This window comes from Equus przewalskii, chromosome 14, assembly GCF_037783145.1.
Source record: "Equus przewalskii isolate Varuska chromosome 14, EquPr2, whole genome shotgun sequence".
In the NCBI taxonomy this organism is placed as follows: Eukaryota; Metazoa; Chordata; class Mammalia; order Perissodactyla; family Equidae; genus Equus; species Equus przewalskii.
In genome coordinates, this window is record NC_091844.1 from 62947208 (window position 1) to 62967287 (window position 20080).

The window sequence follows — 20080 nt, forward strand, 5'->3', positions numbered from 1 at the left end:
AGAGATTCAGTAACTTGCCCAGAAAAGCACACAATTATTAAGGTCTAGAATCAGGAGTCTATTATCAAATACAGCTTTGGGGTTCCATTTTCCCTTTTATTATTCCCCCAAGTGTGAATATCACATGCTGTCATAATTTTTCCCCCTTAATCTAGTGTGACAAATATCACTCCTCCACATGGTCTCAGAAAGAAGATATAAACCAGATTATCTGTCACAGAGGTAGGAAAAAAATGTGGGGATGACAGCTGTCCCATTTTATAGCACTGTCGGGAAAAAGGGACTGGAAGCAACCTCTTAGAGTTGCTTATACTGAAAGCATCCCTGTCGGGGACACACGACCATCTTATTTTACAGAGCAAGTCTTTGATGCCGGGTCCCTACAGGGCTTGAAGTCCAGAGGTCACCATGGTATAAGACAGTTATCCACTTTGGACAATTTAGTAGGTAAAGGTGGCCCTTGGGAATTCATCTCATAAACTGTTTGAAGTCAATGTCTCTTTCACTTTCAAAATATATTTAGTTAGCTGGTAATCACTGATCACCTGACAAATGCTAGGCACTGGGCTAGGCCTTGAGGCTGCCAAGATGAACAGGTCATTGTTCCATCTCTGCCTTCAATGGGCTCATAGTCAATTTCAGAAAGCAAACACATGAATGAATAGGAAAAAAGCTAATGTCCATACATACAGTTATACTGGTTCAATAGGACCACTGAAGAGTGACATTTGAGTGAGTCTATTCACCAGGCACATAACTATGGAGGAAAAATGTTTACTGTGTATCATTTCCATGTAAAAACCATATTCTTGTGCTGAACCTACCACTCTTAGAGCATAAAAAGAAGGGTTGACTGACATGTGAAACAAAAATAGTAGAAACCCTGGATCAATACTCTCCCACTTCTGCTGCTCAAATGATCTGTGAAGGAATATTATAGTTGTCTGGAACCATCTCTTTTACCAAGTTACCTTGTCGGGAAGGCCTTTCTTGACCATTTTATTTAAAACAGCACCACTTCTCTCTCCATACCCACCTCCCATCTGGCATACCCTACCTCACTTCCTGGATTTTTCTTTATAACACTTATCCCCATGTAACATATTATTTATTTTATTTGTTTGTTCTTTAAATCTCCCTAGCACTATAAACGTAAGCTCCATGAACTCGGGGATTTTTGTGTTTGTTTTTTGGTTTACTCCCCAACTCCCAAGATTTTGCCTCTCACATAGAAGATATTCAGAAAAGCATTTGCTAAATTAACAAATGAGTGAATGGATGGATGAAGAAAAGAATAAAATAAAAATTGTCAAAAGTTTGTCTTTGAATAGGTGTATATTTGTGTGAATGTGTACTATAAATTTTTGAGTCTATTTTTTAAATTTGTTTTACTAATTTAAATCAGCTTTTAGTAAACATCACTGAGACAGAAGTTCCTACCCGCTTTCTAGACTTAACAGCATCTGCTTACCTTCATGATAAGAACTTGGTACCTCTTCCAGGACATTTTGGGGCAGCACTTAGCTGATTTCCCTAATGTAAGTTCTGCCAATCCATTAAAAGTCAAGATTAGACAACTGACAAGTTTGATTACCTTTGGATAAATACAGACATTTTTTATCTTGTTAGTTCCGTTACTGAGTAGTAAATATATTACTTAGAACCAAACAACCTAGATTAACTAAACTAGTTTCTCAGGTCCAAACCGAAATTATTCAGCTGATCTGTTTGGGGAACGTGCCAACCTTCCACAAGGGGCTAGAAAGAACCTGCAACCAAAGATCTGTCACCGTTGTTTGGAGTTATATTTGCGATCTGTAAAGAAACCAGCACAGGAGAGCCAGGTGGGCTGGGCTATCCGGTTACAATCTGTTTCTGTAATCAGTAGATGTGTCTGAATCCCTGCTTAGCATTCTGTCGCCTGCACATATACTTGAGATCTCATTTCATGCGTGTGGATATTATTGTGTCTACAACTGCTTTTTCAAAAGTAAACCTTCTTTACTGTAAAAGCAATATACATCCATCATTTAAAATGGGACAGTAAGGGAAAAGAAAAGGAAAAAAAATTACCCATAATCTCATGATCCAAAAATAACTTGTTAATATCATGGCATGTTTCTTTTAGTTTTTCTAGGCCTATTTATTTCAGTGTGTTCCTTACATAATCTACAATAGTTTAAAGAAATACTTGCCTATCAGTTTCACACAGATAGATATCCAGGTCTGAAAGAATTTTAAGGGCACTTATCATCATTGGAAAATGCAGTGGGAACACAGTCTACAGAACTTTTTATCCATCTTGAATAATAAGTAAGTTGGAGAACCTGATAAAAGAACAGAAGAAATCCCCAGACAGAGTTAAATAATAGAAACCCAAAAGAATTCACATTATGTTAAAGACTTTTCAAAAACCTTGAATTATAGGTGGTTTTCGAGTTTTTGTCTTAACTTCACCCACAAAGTTAATTAAAAGACAAAATATTCATAGTATCTGATGACATGATATTTTTTAAACCAAGTAGCTTTAAAAAAAAATTCAACCCATTAAAAACCTACAAATGTAGCAAAACCAAAATTTATACACATAGTACAAAATACTATTTTAGTCCAAATACACATAGATCGGTGGATTACTCATTAAGAATTTCCAAACACTGACTTCGGAATGTTAGTATCTTTAAAACAGTTTGTTGTAGTGATCATCAAACTCTGATCTAAATCATTCCTGAGTGTCTCAACGTGAAAGTCAATGTTCTTTATTCCAGGCTGTTTAGTCTCCCAATGGTTTAGGACTTGCTTTAGTGTTGATAGGTACTCTCTGGCTGCAATGAAAATTATTGCTCCCCAGCATCGACATTTTCCCACAAATCTGAAAAGGACACAATAAGCCAAAATTTCCCCAAGGCTTGAATTAGTTGTAAGAGAAAATTTCTCACTTCAAAAGGGCCATAGAGTTCCGTTGAGTGTGATTGCCAAAGGCCATGATGTGTTCATGCAGCAAAAGACTTTCATTAACACGACTGGCGAAGCCTCTGTCTTCAAAAAAATCCTTGTGAGGTTGCCTAGGACAATAGGAACTATGCTCCCAACTTTAGAAATAGTGGAAAGGAGCCAATTCCATGCAACCATCCATTAACGGTTATAAATTAGCACCCAGACTATTGACTCAGAACTTTTAGAGTTTTTAAAGATTGGATTTCAGCATTAGATAAACAAATGAGGAAAGTTTTACTTCCCTCTGAGTAAAATGTGGATAATCCTCTTTACTCTACCAGATTAAAGAGTTAGTGAGGTAACATAAAATGTACCCACTGTGTGTCCTGCAAAACACTGGCTGCTCAGGAAAGGTGTCTCTCTCTGCCCACACTACCACTTCCTTTCCAATATTTAAAGGCTTTTAAGTTGAGAACTTAAAGTGATGTGGAGGACCAATGTGTAGAAGTGAGAGGAAAAGAGTTGTTAATTTAGAGAAGGTAAAATAAAATAGGAGAAAAAATATTGTGACACTTGAGCATCTAGTGGTGGGGCAGGTGGCCTCATCAGCAATGGAATCCCATTCCTGAGAGCTCTTGAGCCAAAGTAAGGTAATGACTATCAAGGATGTTGTAGACTAAATTCCCAGACGGTGTCTAGGAAGCACGCCAAAATGACAGCGAAGGTTGCTCCTGGCTCTAGGATTGAAGGATTTATAAGGTGAAATATAACATCCAGTAAGAATTCAACAAATAGTTTTAAAATGATATTGGCCGCATAGGAACTCCCAAAGATAGTCTTGTCTATAGCATTATCTCTGTGCAAGAAGAAACAAACAAAAAACCTTGAAGACTCTTCCCACCTAATGGCAGATATTGTCTTTATATATAAACAATCACGTGTATATCTTTACATTCATACGACCTTCATATGGAGACAAGGGAGTGTCTCTAAATGCCTAAATCCTTTGTGAAAATGAGTGGTAATTATCACAAATCTTTAAACTTTAAGGACTAATGACTAAGATGTCACAGCATTTTTTTCTTCTGGCAACATTTAAGCTTATCTCCCTTCATCACCATAGACATGAGATTTTGAAAGTGCTGTGATTATATTCTCTGAGACTCCATGGGGGAAATCAGGACTACTGAGTTCAGTAAGAGAAATGATAACAAAACTCTGAAAGATAATTAATTTATTTGACAAATCTTACTGAGGATATATTAGACACCAGATACTATGCAAATTACTAGAATGACTGGTAGAGGAGTTTGGGGGTGAGCAGAGAGGACAAATTGGCGAACAAGACAGACATGATTCTTGCTCATATACTTTAGCAAAGAATTAAACAAGTAATTATAAAAGTATCTTATGAAAGGACGGGGCACTAATTCAGTCTAGAAGCCAGAGGAGTTTTTGTTCGGCAAAGAATGGGTGAAAAGATGGCAATTAAGAAAAGTTGAAAGACATTTAGAATGACTGAAGTATTAAAAGCAGCAAGAGATGAGACTAAAAAGTCAGTAGGAGTAGCTCAGGAACAGTATCGTAAGCCAGATTATGGAGCATGGACTTTTTGAAGGGCAATGGGAAACCAGTGTTTTAAAGGTGAGTAGGAGAGTGGCAGGATCATATTTGGATTATTTACAGATCCCTCCAGCTGCAGTATGGAGAATAGATTAATAAAGACCTAGACTGGTGATTGAGAAACCAGTTAGTACTCAATAATAACCGTCCAGACAAGAGATGAGTGTTGTCTAAACCAGCGTGTGACCATGGAGATGGAGAGAAGTGGTTGGTTAGAGAATATATTTTGAAGACAGATCCAGCAAGATTTGCTGATCCATTGGCTACAGGGAATGAGCAGAAAGGAGGAATCAGGGATAAACCCTGACATTTGGTTGGGTTATGGTGCCATTCCCCTAAACTGAGAAATTGAGGGGAGGGAGGATGAGTAGGAAGTTTATGGCAGGGAGGGGACAAATGATGAGTTCACTTTTGGACATGCTGAGTTGGAGATGTCTGAGATATCCAAGGAGAAATGCTGACTTAGCTTATGGATGTCTGTTACAGACTTCTAGGTTGATACCTGAGCATATTTAAGTCCTAAGAATCAGTAGAAAGGGGAATTTAAGGGACGGGAGAAAGAGAATTTGATCCACATAACAAGGTCCCTGGGAGGACAAGAGCGATAAACTCATGCACAGGTGGAAAAATTTCCTTGGATAAAGTAGCGGGTCATCTCTTTCACTGTAACAGCAGGAAAGAGGAAAACATGGGTACAGATATGGGCAGATTTGTCCTTTTGATAGCAAGAAGTCCAGGAAGTTCTTGTCTGGTGACCTCTACTTACTCTGAAAAGGAGTCAAGGTCATGTCCTGGAAGGTATGATGGGGACAGGTCTGAGGTTTATCAAGAGGAGAAAATATGCAAAAGATATTGTGAATAACAGAAGAAAGACACCAGAATTATTAGGATTATCTTCATCCAGAGTAGAAGGCTGATGCATCTCTTCTTCTGGAGTTTGCTTTGAGAAGTTTAGCGTTCTTTGTTCCTTGGGCTGTTACACCTCTCACTTGTGTCATGTTTCTGAAACTGTTCAAGGTAACTTTTCTAGAACAGGTCATATGGCAAGTTTCTTCTGTATGGAGCAGACATTTCTGAGTTTCTGCTGTTATAGTCTAGTTACACATGGTTTCCATAAGTATGAACCTCTGAGCTAAAGCATGGTTGGCATTTGCAAGGTGGTTTCTTCCCAATGGCATGGATCCCTGCTCCCATTTCACCTAGCCTTGCTTGAAATGGGGAAGAGGAAGATAGACACATTGGAAATGAAATAATAAAAAAATCATGTACCTCTCACCCCTTTGGCTTGATCCAGGATATTTCATTCTGGCAATTACAACCGCAGCCACCATCCCCACATTCTCTACCCTGCCAGCCAGGATTTCTGGATCTCTGCCCCACCAGACACATTCTCCAATGCCCTCATCATCTGTTACCTTCAAAAATCTCATAAAACGTGCGAGATACATTACTGTTTTTTCTCAGTTCACTCTTCATATTTAGTATTGTTTGGGTGTTTCTGCATTGGTCTTGTTTTAACTTTAATTTTCTTTTTCTTTCAACTTCACCTGTCAGTTCTTTGAAGATAGATATCTATTTTATTTCCTCCAATCAGTTACTTTTCCCAGTGTGCTCCATCACAGTCTCATTACCAGCACTGTCACAGTTGTTTCTACCACAAACCAATTGGGATGGTATGAGGTTAGGAAATGAGCCTAGTGCTTAAAGCAAAGTTAAAACATTATAAATGGGCCATAGTGATGATCCAGAGAATAAACTATCCCACATTTATGGATAGTGGAGCAATATCCCCAGTGGCCACCCCGTGGCTGAGTAGTTAAGTTCGCGCACTCCACTTCAGCGGCCCAGGGTTCGCCAGTTTGGATCCTGGATGCAGACCTAGCACCACTCATCAAACCATGCTGAGGTGGCATCCCACATAGAAGAACCAGAAGAACCTACAACTATGATATACAACTATGTACTGAGGAGCTTTGGGGAGAAAAAAAAGAGAGAAAGGAAGATTGGCCACAGATGTTAACTCAGGGTCAATCTTCCTCACCAAAAAAAGAATGACAGTAGGGAGTATGCATGGATAATACTATAATTCTCAATTCTAAACGTAATTTTTTTCATTCTTGCCTTGGATGGGTTTATTTAATGTGATAATGACGTTTCCCTGGGTTTTAAATTTCTAGTTGTTGTTTATTTGCTTTTTCCTGCAAAGAGGTTTTACTAAGTTAATGGGGTATTAATAATCAATGTTCTCCTGGATTTTAGAAAACAAAGTAATTATAGCCTCTACATATACTACTTGGTGGTGGCATATAATGTGATAGACATAATATTGGGAAAATTACCTATTTTATGTTTAAATCTTATAACACCCTGAAAGCTAAGTATTATTCTCATTTCATAGATAAGGAAATTGAGGCCTAGAGAGGTTAAATTACTTGTCCATATCATGTTACTAGTTAAGTTGCAAAGATAGGTCCATATGACTCCAAACATTTGTCTTTTTTCCACTACCACACAAATTTTAGCTGTTGTTAAGGCTTGCCTATTGGATCAATTTCTAGGCATTGTCTAGAACAAATGTTTACTATTCCCTGTGCTTAGCTTCTAAGCATGCTATCACTGGCCTATTGTCTGAAAATGAATAACCATCATTATTACAGCAAGCCTCACAATTCAGGGACTCACTGGTACCAAATACTGAACAGATGTCAATAACCAGCTCAGAGCTCATCTCTCACGACCTCACTGCATTTTTTGGTAACAATTAAGTAACAAGGTTAAGCTGCATTTTATTTATTTTTTCTTGGTTACTGGTATTTAATATTGGTGATGAAACTAACTTATTTAGAGCTTCCTGACGAGCTGAATGAAAAATGAAAGTCTTGAAGAAGCTCTAGTAATAAATGCGATGAAATGCCAAAGTCCAACCAAGGAGGTATTTTCCTAGCATTTGGCCAGAACTGAACACAAAAGAGAACTGAAATATACACATATCAGATATTTGCAATCAGATAGTTTCCAGCTCAACATGTGCAACCACACAGAAAGGTTATGACCTACTACGGCAACTCCAACGTTCAAATTGTAAATAATATCCCAAAATAAAACCCAGAACTAGGAAATGTTTTCCTCAGAAGTCAAAATCTTAAACTTTGGTAAAATGATTTTTTTTAAAGGTCAATGTTTTCTTCTCCTGAAGATGCCAGTATTATATTCACAAGAACCCTGTCTGTGGCACTAATGCTCTGGAAGGACCTTGTTCCAAATCCTCTGAAATAAAGTCGCTTCCTTCCTCTTTGACTGTTCATTTACTTCAGAGTGAGTTTGATGATGATGATAATGATGGAGGAGGAGAAGGAGGAAGAGAAAGAGGAGGAGGAAGTCATCTTTTTTAGTGCTCCTGTGTTAGTCACTGTGTTGAGTGCTTTACCCAAAGAACTCTGAGATGCCAGACCCCACCCCAGAAATCCAGCAATAAATAAAATACAGCTAAACCTTGTTACTTAACTGTTCCCAAAAAATGCAAGGAGGCCTTGTGAGATGAACTCTGAGCTGGTTATTGACCTCCGTTCAGTACTTGATATCAACACTAACATGCTCACACCTTATGCATCCATCGTGAACAAGAAGACATTTTCAATAATTGGCAGGAGTAAGTAAAACCCTTAGAGATCCTCCTGCTGGGACCACATAACAATCTCAGGGGACAGAATCTGTACAAAGTGAACTCCAACAGAGTGAAGACACTACACAGAAAACCTCTAAGAAGCAAGAGAATGTGAACAGAAGGCACAGCCTGGAATACAAAATCTCTCTCTAACCTGCGTTCTAGGGGTGGAAGCTGCCTGTCTCTGAAAATGTCAGGAAAGGGTTTTAAACCCTGAGTTCTAAGTTGCTTCACAGGAATGCAACAAGAAGCACTAACATAATGAAAGATTGCCCTCAAAAGTATCTCCACCCTCTCAAAAGAAGGAATTTGTTTGGTTGAGCAAAAAGGCCAATGAATGCCTATTAAATGTTAAGCCCTGTGCTACAGGCTGGAGATGTAAAGAGCCGTTCACAAGGGCCCATTCCTATGTAGAAGACGGATTATAAACTGGTTATTATAAAACAATGAACCTGTTAAGTCCAGTGTCATAAATGTATGCCCAGGACATTATGGGAGCACAGAAATGGGACCGAATTCAACTGAAAAGATCTAGGAAGACTTCCTAAAAGAGGAGACACCCAAGAATATTAAGTTTTATGGGTCACGAAACTAAAACAGAAAATGCCAGCTAAATTCAGTGGTGTCGGACAGAACAGTGGCTGGAAATATCTGAGCATGATTCCAGAATTGGGCACAGGATAGATATCACCCACCTGCTATCAAGAAACTTCTCACTTAAAAAAAGAATAGGAACGCACAAAAGACAACACTTAGAACAAGATCTGATGATGGTAAAATGATTGGGGTCAAGTAAGGATGCGTTGAGTTCTGAATTGTCTTTGGATTAATAAAAAGCTTAAGTAAATGAATGCACCTTGACAAGCATGGGGGCTGCACAATGCTTTATTATTATTGTTGTTATTCATCTTACCATCCAATTTCACTATTGACAGTGATAAGCTTTAAAAGCTAAATTTCTTACACTATTTTAATGCTAACTTTCATATAGCTAGATACAGACCTGCTTGAAGGTGTAATATTAATTTCTCTTCTACAAATGAAATTGTACTATGTTATCATCTAAGTAAAAACATCTTCCTCTTGTTTAGAAACCGATATGTTTATAGTAGTCTCTTATAGGATGGTAAAGTCTCAGTTTGAAATTACTTCTGAATCAGAGATTTGGAGCTAGATTTTTTATTGGAACCAATTAAAAGTAAAGTATAGTAACCAAAGGAAAATATGCTTTTGAAATTATTTCTGTACTCTCAGTTAAATTTACACAGCTTGAAGCCCACAATGAGAAGGCTCCACTTAATAAATTTGTCATTCTATTTTATTTCAAATGTTTCTCCTCCAGCAAATGTTTCTTCCTTTCTCTAGAAGGAAAACAAATCTCAAGAAGTGCTGACATTTCTCTTCCTCCCTTCTAAGACATTAACTAATTTCACCTTACTCTTGAAGAGAAATCACAGTACATATTGACAAAAGAGAAAATGTAGATGACTAGAAAATTTCAATAGTATCTTAGGTCCCATTCAAATTCTCTAAGGTTCACTTTCATCATCTTTAACATAAGAGAAATAATATTACTCTGCCTTCCTCAGCAGAACAAAAAAAAAATTCATTTGAAAAAAGTTTTAAGAGTACAAAGCACAATGAGAAAAAGGAAGTCCGAAAATTATGAAATTTCCAAACTATATTTGTAAAGTGCTTATTCAGAATTTAGAATATATTTCCCCATTAGAACAATATTATAAATCAATCAATAGCATATTATATATGGAGGACACGTTACATATGGTGGGGATTTGTCAAAAGTGCTGAAAAGAACTTTTGGAATTCTCAAGGAGTTTAGAGGTTCATAGTACTGGTTCCTTAGAAGACAAATTAGCCTTCACAAATCGTGTGACTCCTAGATACACGAATCTGATGGATACTTTTTGCTCATTAGTAGATCTAGAAAGACAAAGGAGGAGAAAGAAAGAGGAAGAGAAAGACAGCTTTTCAAAAGTCCACTGTTAAAGAGAGGAGGCGAAGGAATGGAAATAAGGATTTTGTTGGTACAGTTATAAAAGAAGGGAGGAATTAACAAATTGGAACTAAATTGTTAGCAGTTTAAGTAAACATGAGGTGTCTTTTCTGGCCCAAACAAAAAAAAAACATGAAAAACACCAGCTGTCTATTGGCCATGTCTCCTGTCTCCCCATCCTTCACCGTCAAGTAGAATTTGCTGGCTCGATTCCATCCCCCTTCAGACCACCAAAACCAAGCTCTGTCCAATTCTCCCTCCACTTCCCACCCCCACACCTCACCAGAACCACTCTGGCAGAAGTCACCAAGTTCTGGCAGAAGTTACACTAAAGCTCAGCAGCTCTGTGTTATCTCCTGACTACACCCTCTGTCAAATTCTCCCCTCAGATGGTTTTCCTGGCAACTTCTCTTCTCTGGTTTTCCTCCTGTGCCTCTGGCCACCCCTTCTCAGTCCACGTGCAGACTTTTCTCCTACCACCGAGAGTTCACAGCTCTCCATGCCTGGTCTTTTCCTCTTGCCTCAAACTCTCCATGGTAAACTCATCCACAACCATGGCTTCAATCATCATCGATGTCAGTGACTCCAAACCAAAGGGCGGCCAGCTGTGTGGTGTACTGTAGAGGACAGAGTGGGCTCTGGAGCCAGGCACACTGGAGATCACATCCTAGCTCTGTTACTTACTAAGGTGTGACTTTGGACAAGATTTACTTAACTTTTGGGTAAGTGTTCATATACCATCATACATTGTTAATGGAAATGTAAAATGATCCAGCCACTTTGGAAAACAGTTTGGCAGTTCCTCAAAAACTTAAACATAGAGTTACCATATGATCCAGGAAATTCACTGCTAGGGATATACCCAAGCAAACTGAAAATTTACATCCACACAAAAATTGGTACACAAGTGTTCATAGCAATATTATTCACAATAGCCCCAAAGTGGAAACAAGCCAAATGTCCATGAACTGATGAATGGATGAACAAAATGAAGTATATCTCTACAATGAAATGTTATTTAACCATAAAAAGGAATGAAGTACTGATACATGCTACACATGAATAAACCTTGAAAACACTACGCTAAGTGCAAGAAGCCAGACACAAAAGGCCACATGTTGTATAATTCCACTTATATGAAACATCCAGAATGGGTAAACCCATAGAGACAGGAAGTAAATTAGTGATTGCCAGGGTCCAAGGGGCGGGAGGCATAGGGAGTGACTACACTGAGTTCAAGGTTTGCTTTGGGGATGATGAAAATGTTCTGGAATTTGATAGTGGTAGTTGTACAATCTCGTGAATATACTAAAAATCACTGAACTGTATACTTTAAAGGATAGATTCTAATGATATACGAATTATATCTCAATTTAAAATTTTTTAATTAATTAAAAAATATATCCTGTTCACTTTCCTAACTTGCTGTATCTCGTATATTGCCTTCCTTAATTTATGGCTCAAGATGCCTCCCAATATTCCATGCCAGAAACTTGGGACTCACCCAAGATTTCGCAGCACCTTCTGTCACCATCCCTCCATATCCAAGCCTGATCATCTGCTTCTCAATTGTTTCTCATATGCCTCCACTTCTCTTCACTGACGCTTCTAGGTTCAAGCTGGCATTACCTTTCTTCACTGACACTCTTGGGTTCAAGCTGGTGCACTGCAATGCTTACTCATCAGGCTTCTAGATCGACTCTCACCTCCCGTTTCTCTCTCCTCTCTATTGGTGCCAAATCAATCTTTCCAAATTATCAGATTGATCACACAACTCCCCTATTCAAAATTCTTCCACCGTTCCCTATTGTGTCTTATTAAAATCTAAAGTCCTTTGCATGGCATACAAAGCCTGTCATGAATGGCCCTCACTCTCTGTCCATCCATACCCTCACACCCCTTTCCTCACCTCCGCTTTACTACACCACGTGTTCTATTGCTATATAATGAACTTCTTTTTCACAGTGCCCATGTGAAAAGGACTGAATGTTTGTGTTCCTGCCAAGTTCCTGTGTTGAAACCTTAATCCCCAATGTGATGGTATTTGGAGACCTGGCCTTTGGGAGGCGATTAGGTCATGAGGGTGGCTTGTTGTTGAAGTCGCCCAGTCAATGGTATTTTTGGTATAGCAGCCTGAACTGACTAAGACATTGTGCTTTGCACATACTGTTTCTATTTTTTAGAACGTCTCCCTTCCCCCCAGTATGTCTGCTTGGCAATCAAATACTTACTTTTCAAATGTCTCCCTGAATTCTCCTCCTCCCTCCCCAAAGTCCCAGGCAGACTTGGCGCTCAACATTCTGACTTCATTTAGGCTTTGTATGATTTATGTTACTGACTGGTTCTGTCTCCCTAGTAGTTTCTTAAGAAGCAGACTGTGTCTTTTGTCTTTCTAGCCCTCAACACAGAAGTGTGTCTGATAGATTTATATGGTTATCTTTCTCTGCCATCTTCTTCTTCCAACATGGGCTTCAAACTTCAAATTTGTTTCTTCTCCAATTTTCTTCTCTAAACTTATTCTTGTCTTGAACTTTTTCTTTTGATTATTGAATGAATTTACTCCTTTTATATTAACATGCCTATAATGGAATTTCAAAATGTGGTTCCAGATTTTTATTATTACAGATTTATGTTAAAGAGAATAAAAATGCACTTGCGTATTTCTTCTGGTCATTTTATTATGTATTTAGTAAACTCTTATTAGTGCACCAAACACTGTGATTAACCCATGGCAGAGCTACAAGTAATATATCAGGCTAGATTGTGATCCCAGAGGCCTTAGGACTTAAAGAGGGGCACACATGAACAGAAATTATGATGCAGGGCATTAAGAAAGAGTCAGGAAAGAAGTAAAAACAAGTTCAACTCATAGAATTAAGCTGTGCCTCGAGGCATGAGTGGGGTTGCTCTGAGCAGAGGAAAGAAAATGACACTGAAAAAGGCAGAGACATATGAAAAAGCAGGAATGCTAACCTAATGGTGAGGTCTTAAAATTGGAATTAAAGTATGCATGTGTGCATTCTTTCACTCAACAAACACTGAGAGAGGAAGAGAGGCACCACCATGCTCTAAGCATCAGAACGAAAAGGCTCTGTGACGGTCCATGTGACAGTCCAGTGCAGCCCTTCCTTGTGGGTATGTGTAGGCTTTATACATTTTACTCATTCTATGAGTTCTTTTCTGAGTACAGTTTAATGGTTAAGAGCATGGACTCTAGAGCCAGACCACTGGGATCAAATTCGCCTTCCAGCTGTGTGGCCTTGGGCAAGTTATTTAATCTTACTGTGTCTCTGTAATTTTATCTATATAGTAGGATAATAACAGTATCTATGTTGTAGGATTGTTATGAGAATTAAATGAGTTAATACAAGTAAAGTACTTCTTAAGTGGCACATAGTACACTCTAAATAAGTGTTGGCTACCATTATTATTTTCCTAAGTGACCAAAAAGTGTCTTCTACACAAGGGATAAAATGATTCCTATTTATGTCAGCTCTCTCAAACTCATAGGCCACATATATTTTACCTGCTTATACCCATTTTGCAAAAGAAAGAAAGAAAAAAGAGAAAGAGAGAGAGAAAGAAAAAAGGGGAAAAAGATATAGGCTAGAAATTTGAGTCATGAAATAAGAAGTAGTTTAAATCCCATTTCTACCAAATGTACCTTAGTCCCATATTTTCCTGAATGAAGATTCTACAATCAACTTCTTACTCTGTCGTGTTCATTATTTAGGGAGGATAAAACTAGCTGTCTCTAGACGTAAAACCCAACCTATTCAATTATATTTTTATTGATCAGTTACAATCTATTTTTGTTTGTTTGTTTTTAAGGTATGCTTTTTCTTGGTGACGAAGATTGGCCCTGAGCTAACCTCTGCTGCCAATCTTCCTGGTTTTTTTTTCTCCCCAAAGCCCCAGTACCTAGTTGTATATCCTAGTTGTAAGTCATTCTAGTTCTTCTACGTGGGACGCTGCCACAGCATGGACTGATGAGTGGTGTATTGGTCCGTGCCCAGGATCCAAACCGGTGAACCCCAGACCACCGAAGCGGAGCACGTGAACTTAACCACTCAGCCACCGGGCAGCCCCTACAATCTATTTTTTAAAGAAATATTTATCAAGCATATAAGATAGGTCCTTAAGGGGACACAAAGACACTTACGTGCCACCAAAGAGCTTAAAGCCCAGGAGGTTTCAGCAGATTCATATAGAAATGCCAGTAGTCGCTCATGTGAACTAATGAGTCAGGAAGGGGATCCAAGTCTGGACATTGCATTCACTCTTCTGTGGAATGGAAATAAACGCATGTCATGTCCCTGACAACAATCTTGAGAATGGATATTGCACAAAAGCCTTTCCACCCAAAGTTTTGCTGATGGATCTACTAGTCACAATAAGGACGTTGAAGAGTTGAAATAGTAAGTGAAACCAAGCTGGGCACTAAAATTAGAAGGTGAACCTCATCAGCTTCTGTGGTAATTTGTGGGGATTTCACAAGTCTGCATGTTAACACAGTCTCAGACCCCTGCCAGTTTTCATCTCACCACAATATCTCATCTTTAGTAGCTTCTTTTCAACACTTGCTTCCAATTTTTAGTCCAAGAAACAGGGCAAGTATTTATTTATTTAGTTATCTTAGCACTCTTTAAGTATTAATCACATGAAACCTGAAAGTATTCACCAAGCGTTCAGCTAAAAAGATACTTCCTCACTACTAAATGCAACACAAATCACTTACGGCATTTTTAAAACAGAAAAATACAAATGAAAATTTTTGAACCTCTGCTTGACTTATTACAATATAATAATATAGTTTGGGAGATAAACACAAAAAGCCACCCTAAAAACATCAATGACTGGGGAAAAAACACTGGAATCTCTGAAGCAGTATTTACTCGGAATAATCAAGGAGTGTTCAAGACCCAAAATGTATTGCCTCCACGCGTCTAAAGCAGTGTGTGAGGAACCCAGGTTTTGTAAAAGCGTTTTTGTATTTTAAGTATTATAGTTCCTTTTCCAAAATTTAATTTTGCTTTTGGATAAGGATGTCTTTACTTTTATAATGTGCTGTCTACAAAGTGCCAAACATCTATTTTATAAAAACTGGAAAATTCCTTATGTCATCTAGATGTATCCAAATGGCCATGTCTTTGTTGTAATATGGAGCAATTGGAATCGTTCCAATGAGTTTTTTTATTGAGAATCATATTCACAGCAAGATGACTGAACAGACGCCATATGCTTGACATCAGCAACATCTCATATAGATGTGCTTGTGGGTCCCAACACAAAATTATGCTTCCATAATAACCAAGAATTCTGGCTCTGATGCTATAGCAATTAAATATAAAAGTACAGTGGTTGTTCAAACATTATAAACATTGTTGTCAAATGCCCTTCTCTTTTAACACTTTTCTCTTTATAAAGACATGCATGCCTATTTAAAGACATACAAATAATAAGCCACAAGTCTTAGCTTTTTCTCCAAATTGAAGTTGGTGCAAGTTAACAAGTTCTTCCTCACTCATCATCCACAGGTTACAAAACGATGACTTCTTGGACTTCTTGGACATCTAGCCTGTAGATGCATTTTTTTGTTAGGTCCGCACAGGATTGGCTCTCACAAAGTTTCAAAAATTTAGAATTAGATGTAAAAATGTACAAATCCAGACTTTAAAAAATCGAGTTTTCCAGATTCTTGTGGGAAAATTGATCTGCCGGTTTAGGGCTACATCCCAATGGGGCAACATCTAACCGGAGCTCAACAGCAAAGGCCTCCTGGTCCCCCAAAGTCCCACTACCTCTATTGTCTCCCCAAACTGAGGCCAAGTGTCATCGCCATTTATTGTCCCACTATGTGCCTTTTCTTGCTTAGAAGAATTAAGAGGAATGAGAAACAGCACTTGTCTCAGACAGAGAGTTTTTCATATCTCTAATCACTAATCCCACTCATTATGGGATCTTCCTGGCCCTGCAGACATTCACATTTGTGAATCCCTACCTCAGACTCGTCAGGTCGCCTGCTGACATCTTGGATGCTAAGTGAAAGCTAAGGAGGAGACTTCAACACGCAGATCTCCAGAATGTTACTATTTTTGGATTGAACAAGGAAGAATCACAAGACAGCTACTATGCTTAAGCCTTCTGGTATATTTTCATTCAAAAAGTAGGCTCAAATTGCAAGACAAATTTCACCTCTTCCCCAAGCAAGAAAGAAAGTTTGGGCATTTCTGCAGCATTTGTCAAGCTTGGCTAGGCTAATAAACTATTATTTATTTCCACTTACAATATGCTTAAGTGTCTAGATAACCTCCAAGTTTTGCAATTTCCTCGGATTTTTGTGGTTTTCTTTCACAGAAAGCTCTCAAAATCAACAAAATACATATTCACGAATGATTCCCAAAGAGCATGGGACTTGATGCCACTGCCCTCTCAACACTTTATTTTGTAGATTCTGGAAAGATTAAGGGAAAATGGAGTGTTTACTGGGCTGTCTCTAAAAAACATACGTACCTGCTCGTGCTTAGAGGCAAACGCATTTTCATATTCCACACACTGTCGTATCTAGTTTCACTCTCTCCCACTTCCTCTCTATGTTGCTTTGGATTCGTTGACTACAACTAGTAACAACTTACTCCTTCATGCCAGATTTGAATAAATCACAGGTACTCATCCCTCTGGACTTTTCGAGATAATTTCCTGTGGATAATTTCCAACACTTAGGTAATGAGTCACTTGGATAATTAGCGACTATACAAGTTGAGCTGGTAGTCTTCCTTTGTTGTTGTTTACTACTCTAAAAAGAAACCAGAAACCAGGGAAGGGTTATTTACTGGTCAGTGCAGCTGCAAGGATTGGTCTCTAAAGACCTGATTTCATCATCTTGCTCATTCAAGTCTTCTGATTGTGCTTTTTTGGTGTACTCAGAGGAAACTCTGTGATTCTAATAGAGAAAGAGACTGTGGTAATAGGAGAGACAAGGAACATTTCCACTTTTCAAGGGGACCTTTTATTTACCAGGTTAATGATCTCATGTTATAAAACAGAGCCCCAGAGTCTGAAAGATAACATCATTTTCTCAAGTTTACACAGTGAGTTAGTGGAAGAGAGGGAAATATTCCAACACAGTGAGCTTCCATAGAATCCAGACTCATACTGGGGTCCCTGGGACATAAAAAGTGCATATGTCAGAAGGCTGATTTTGAACTAATGCATCTGCTTTAAAGAGTCTAAGGTTTCTGAGATGAAGCAGTCCTTTTGGCATTTAGATTTGGAGAAATGAAGCAGCTATATGCTGTCAGCCATGAAATTTCCTCTCACCAATCTGATTTCAAGGAATTTGGCTCTTTGACTTTGCAAAAACTATTCTACCCTAATCATCTCCCTTTGTCAAAATAACTTTTGTATTCAGGGGTTTAAAATGATAGTGCAGGTTTTAGCAAAAAGCTAAAATCCCTGGGTGGGGGGTGCTGGGTATCTGAAGCAGTTCTGGGTAGCTTTGAGATGGGCAAAGACGTGTTGGTAAAGGTAAGCTTAAGAAGGTGGAGCCTTGGAACTCAAGATGGCTCTTGGCACAAATGGCTGGCTCTTTGGATCTGATCCTTGGGTCATGAACCTTGTCTAGTCATTTACTCCTGTCACATGGAACCCTATATATTTTATGGGTTACCTTTTGTCACTGAAACATTGGCTTCTCAAGTCTTCCAGAAAAGACCTGCACATGCTCCCTTGCCCTAGTCTAAGCTTACTCCTAAACTTGCTCACCGCAAGGCTTTGAGACTCTGCCCCGGTCTCCTAGGTTTGGGATCAAATAGTTTGCAAACTATAGCTCCCATTGTCTTCATCCTCAAATTCCACCCACACCAGACAGGAGCAGCTTTTTCAAGAGGGACAAGGATGGGGTAAGCTAATTTTTAAGAAACAAATCCTTCCCATATTCCCAGTGGTTTGTTTAGGGCTTGGGTGGCTCTGATCTTAACTGTGGGGAGACATGTCTTTACTTTACAAAATGGGACAATTGTCTTCAGGGGGATACCTGCCTCTCATTAAATGCTTGAAAGATATTGAAAGAGGTCCCTGGGTTCAGATGGACAACCTTCCCAGGGTCTCAAAGGAGTCTGCCAAACACTACTCGAATGCACAAAGACTGAATGTCCCAGAGAATTTGAGAAGAAGACAAAAGGAAATCAGCATTCCCTGAGGTTCCACCATCTGGTATCATTTTTATACCTTAAAACAGAAGGACTTGCCCCATGCAAAAGGAAAGAGAAAACAACCTCATTCGCTGATTCTCACCATCAGCTTTTTAGGCAGAAAAATCTGAGACACTAAAATTTTCTCCCCCTCTCAAGAGTCCAAGGGCGGCCTCAGACTGAACATCCAAGATACAAATATAAGGGTTTCCTTTTTTGCAGAGGCATCTATGACCCTATCTAGAGACAATACTCCTTACTGCTCCCCGTGAAGCTGCTTCCTTTGCCACTTTGTTCACCTCAGTCATCCTTCAGTACCTTGGCCAGACACCATCAGCCAGGGGCCATTGTGCCGTGCTGTCCACCAGCTTCGTATGGCACTTCCCCACTGGGCAGGGCAGCCGAGGGGAGGGCTCCAAGGCTGCATAGACAATGATATAATTCTAGCCACTTCACAAAAACACTGTCTTATAGTGTCCTTTACATTGGGCTTATAACAATAAAGACTGATGAGATTTGGTCAGCTCACAAACCACAAGAGTTCAGACATTAGTGCAGCACAGGCCTCAGGCCAAGGACATTGGTAGTACATGTAATCTCTGCACCATCTCACATGGGACTTTGTATGTATTTAATGTCTTTCTTCAAAGGAGATTAAAGACCAAGAATCTAACTTCACCCTATGACATAATTCTGAAAAAGAGAGTTAATGGTATTATTTTTATGTTATAAATAAACAAATTGGAATACAAAGAAATTAAGTGAATGTTCTATTGGTTAATCAATCTACCCATCAATCAACAAGCACTTATTAAATATTTTATTTTTTTCCAGCTGGTGTTTAAATGTTATCTTTTAATATAAGTAAAAGTATGATTCTAACAACAAATGGACTAATTCTTATCTTGGCAGGAAAAAAAAAGTGTTTTAGGCCCAGTATCTAAATAGTCCTTTATTGACTCAACAAATATCAACTGAGCACATACTTCTTACCTTTCAGACATTATGCAGGGGCCTGGGTATCCAGTGGTGAATGAAACAGACCAGGACCCTCACCAATGGAGTGTACAGTTTGGTGAGGGGAACTGACCCGTAGACAGACAAATTGATATATAATTACAAATTGTTATAAGAGCTATGAATGAAAACCCACACAGGCTGCTAAGATAGAGAATGACAGAAGGGATTATTTTAGGTGAGTGGTAAGGAAAGATCTCCTTGAAGAGGTGATATTTAAGCCAAGAGCTAAAACTTGGAGATTAATTTAGTGAAAGATGTGGGAGAATGTAAAGCTTGAAAGCTGGCTGGATCATAATTCCATTTACTGAATTGGAGAAGATTGGCAGGCTGAAAAGAGTGGGTATATTGGAAGGAATCTAGGGTTGTGCTTAAGATGTGCTAATGTTGAGATGCCTGTGAAACTCCTGCATTCAGGTCTCAAGATACAAATTTTTATTTATTTATCAACGGAGTTCCAAGGAAAGATCTGAGATTGAATTTAAAATTGAGAGTTATCCCTATGTGAATAGCATTTAAAGCCACAGGAGTGGCTCAGATCTCTTAGGAAGAAAGTATAAAGAGAAAAGACAAGAGAGTCCACCCTTAAGCCTTGGGCATTCCAACCTCTAGAGGTCAGAGAGAGGACGTGAA

At 38.7% G+C, this 20080-nt stretch overlaps 1 protein-coding gene across 31 annotated transcripts in view; it reads right to left on the bottom strand.

Moving 5' to 3' along the window:
* RASGRP3 (RAS guanyl releasing protein 3) overlaps nucleotides 1–20080 on the bottom strand; it is a 99077-nt gene that overhangs the window by 39034 nt on the left and 39963 nt on the right. For 11 of the 31 annotated variants that reach the window (XM_008531575.2, XM_070574107.1, XM_008531572.2 and 8 more), the window contains one exon: nucleotides 2196–2327. The exons of 9 other annotated variants lie outside the window; for them this stretch is intronic. The gene's annotated coding sequence lies outside the window, so the exon portion shown is untranslated. Of the gene's footprint in view, nucleotides 1–2195; nucleotides 2328–14400; nucleotides 14523–16751; nucleotides 17035–20080 lie in introns of all 31 variants that reach the window. 11 more of the 31 variants (XM_070574097.1, XM_070574109.1, XM_008531571.2 and 8 more) reach the window with 5 other exon arrangements.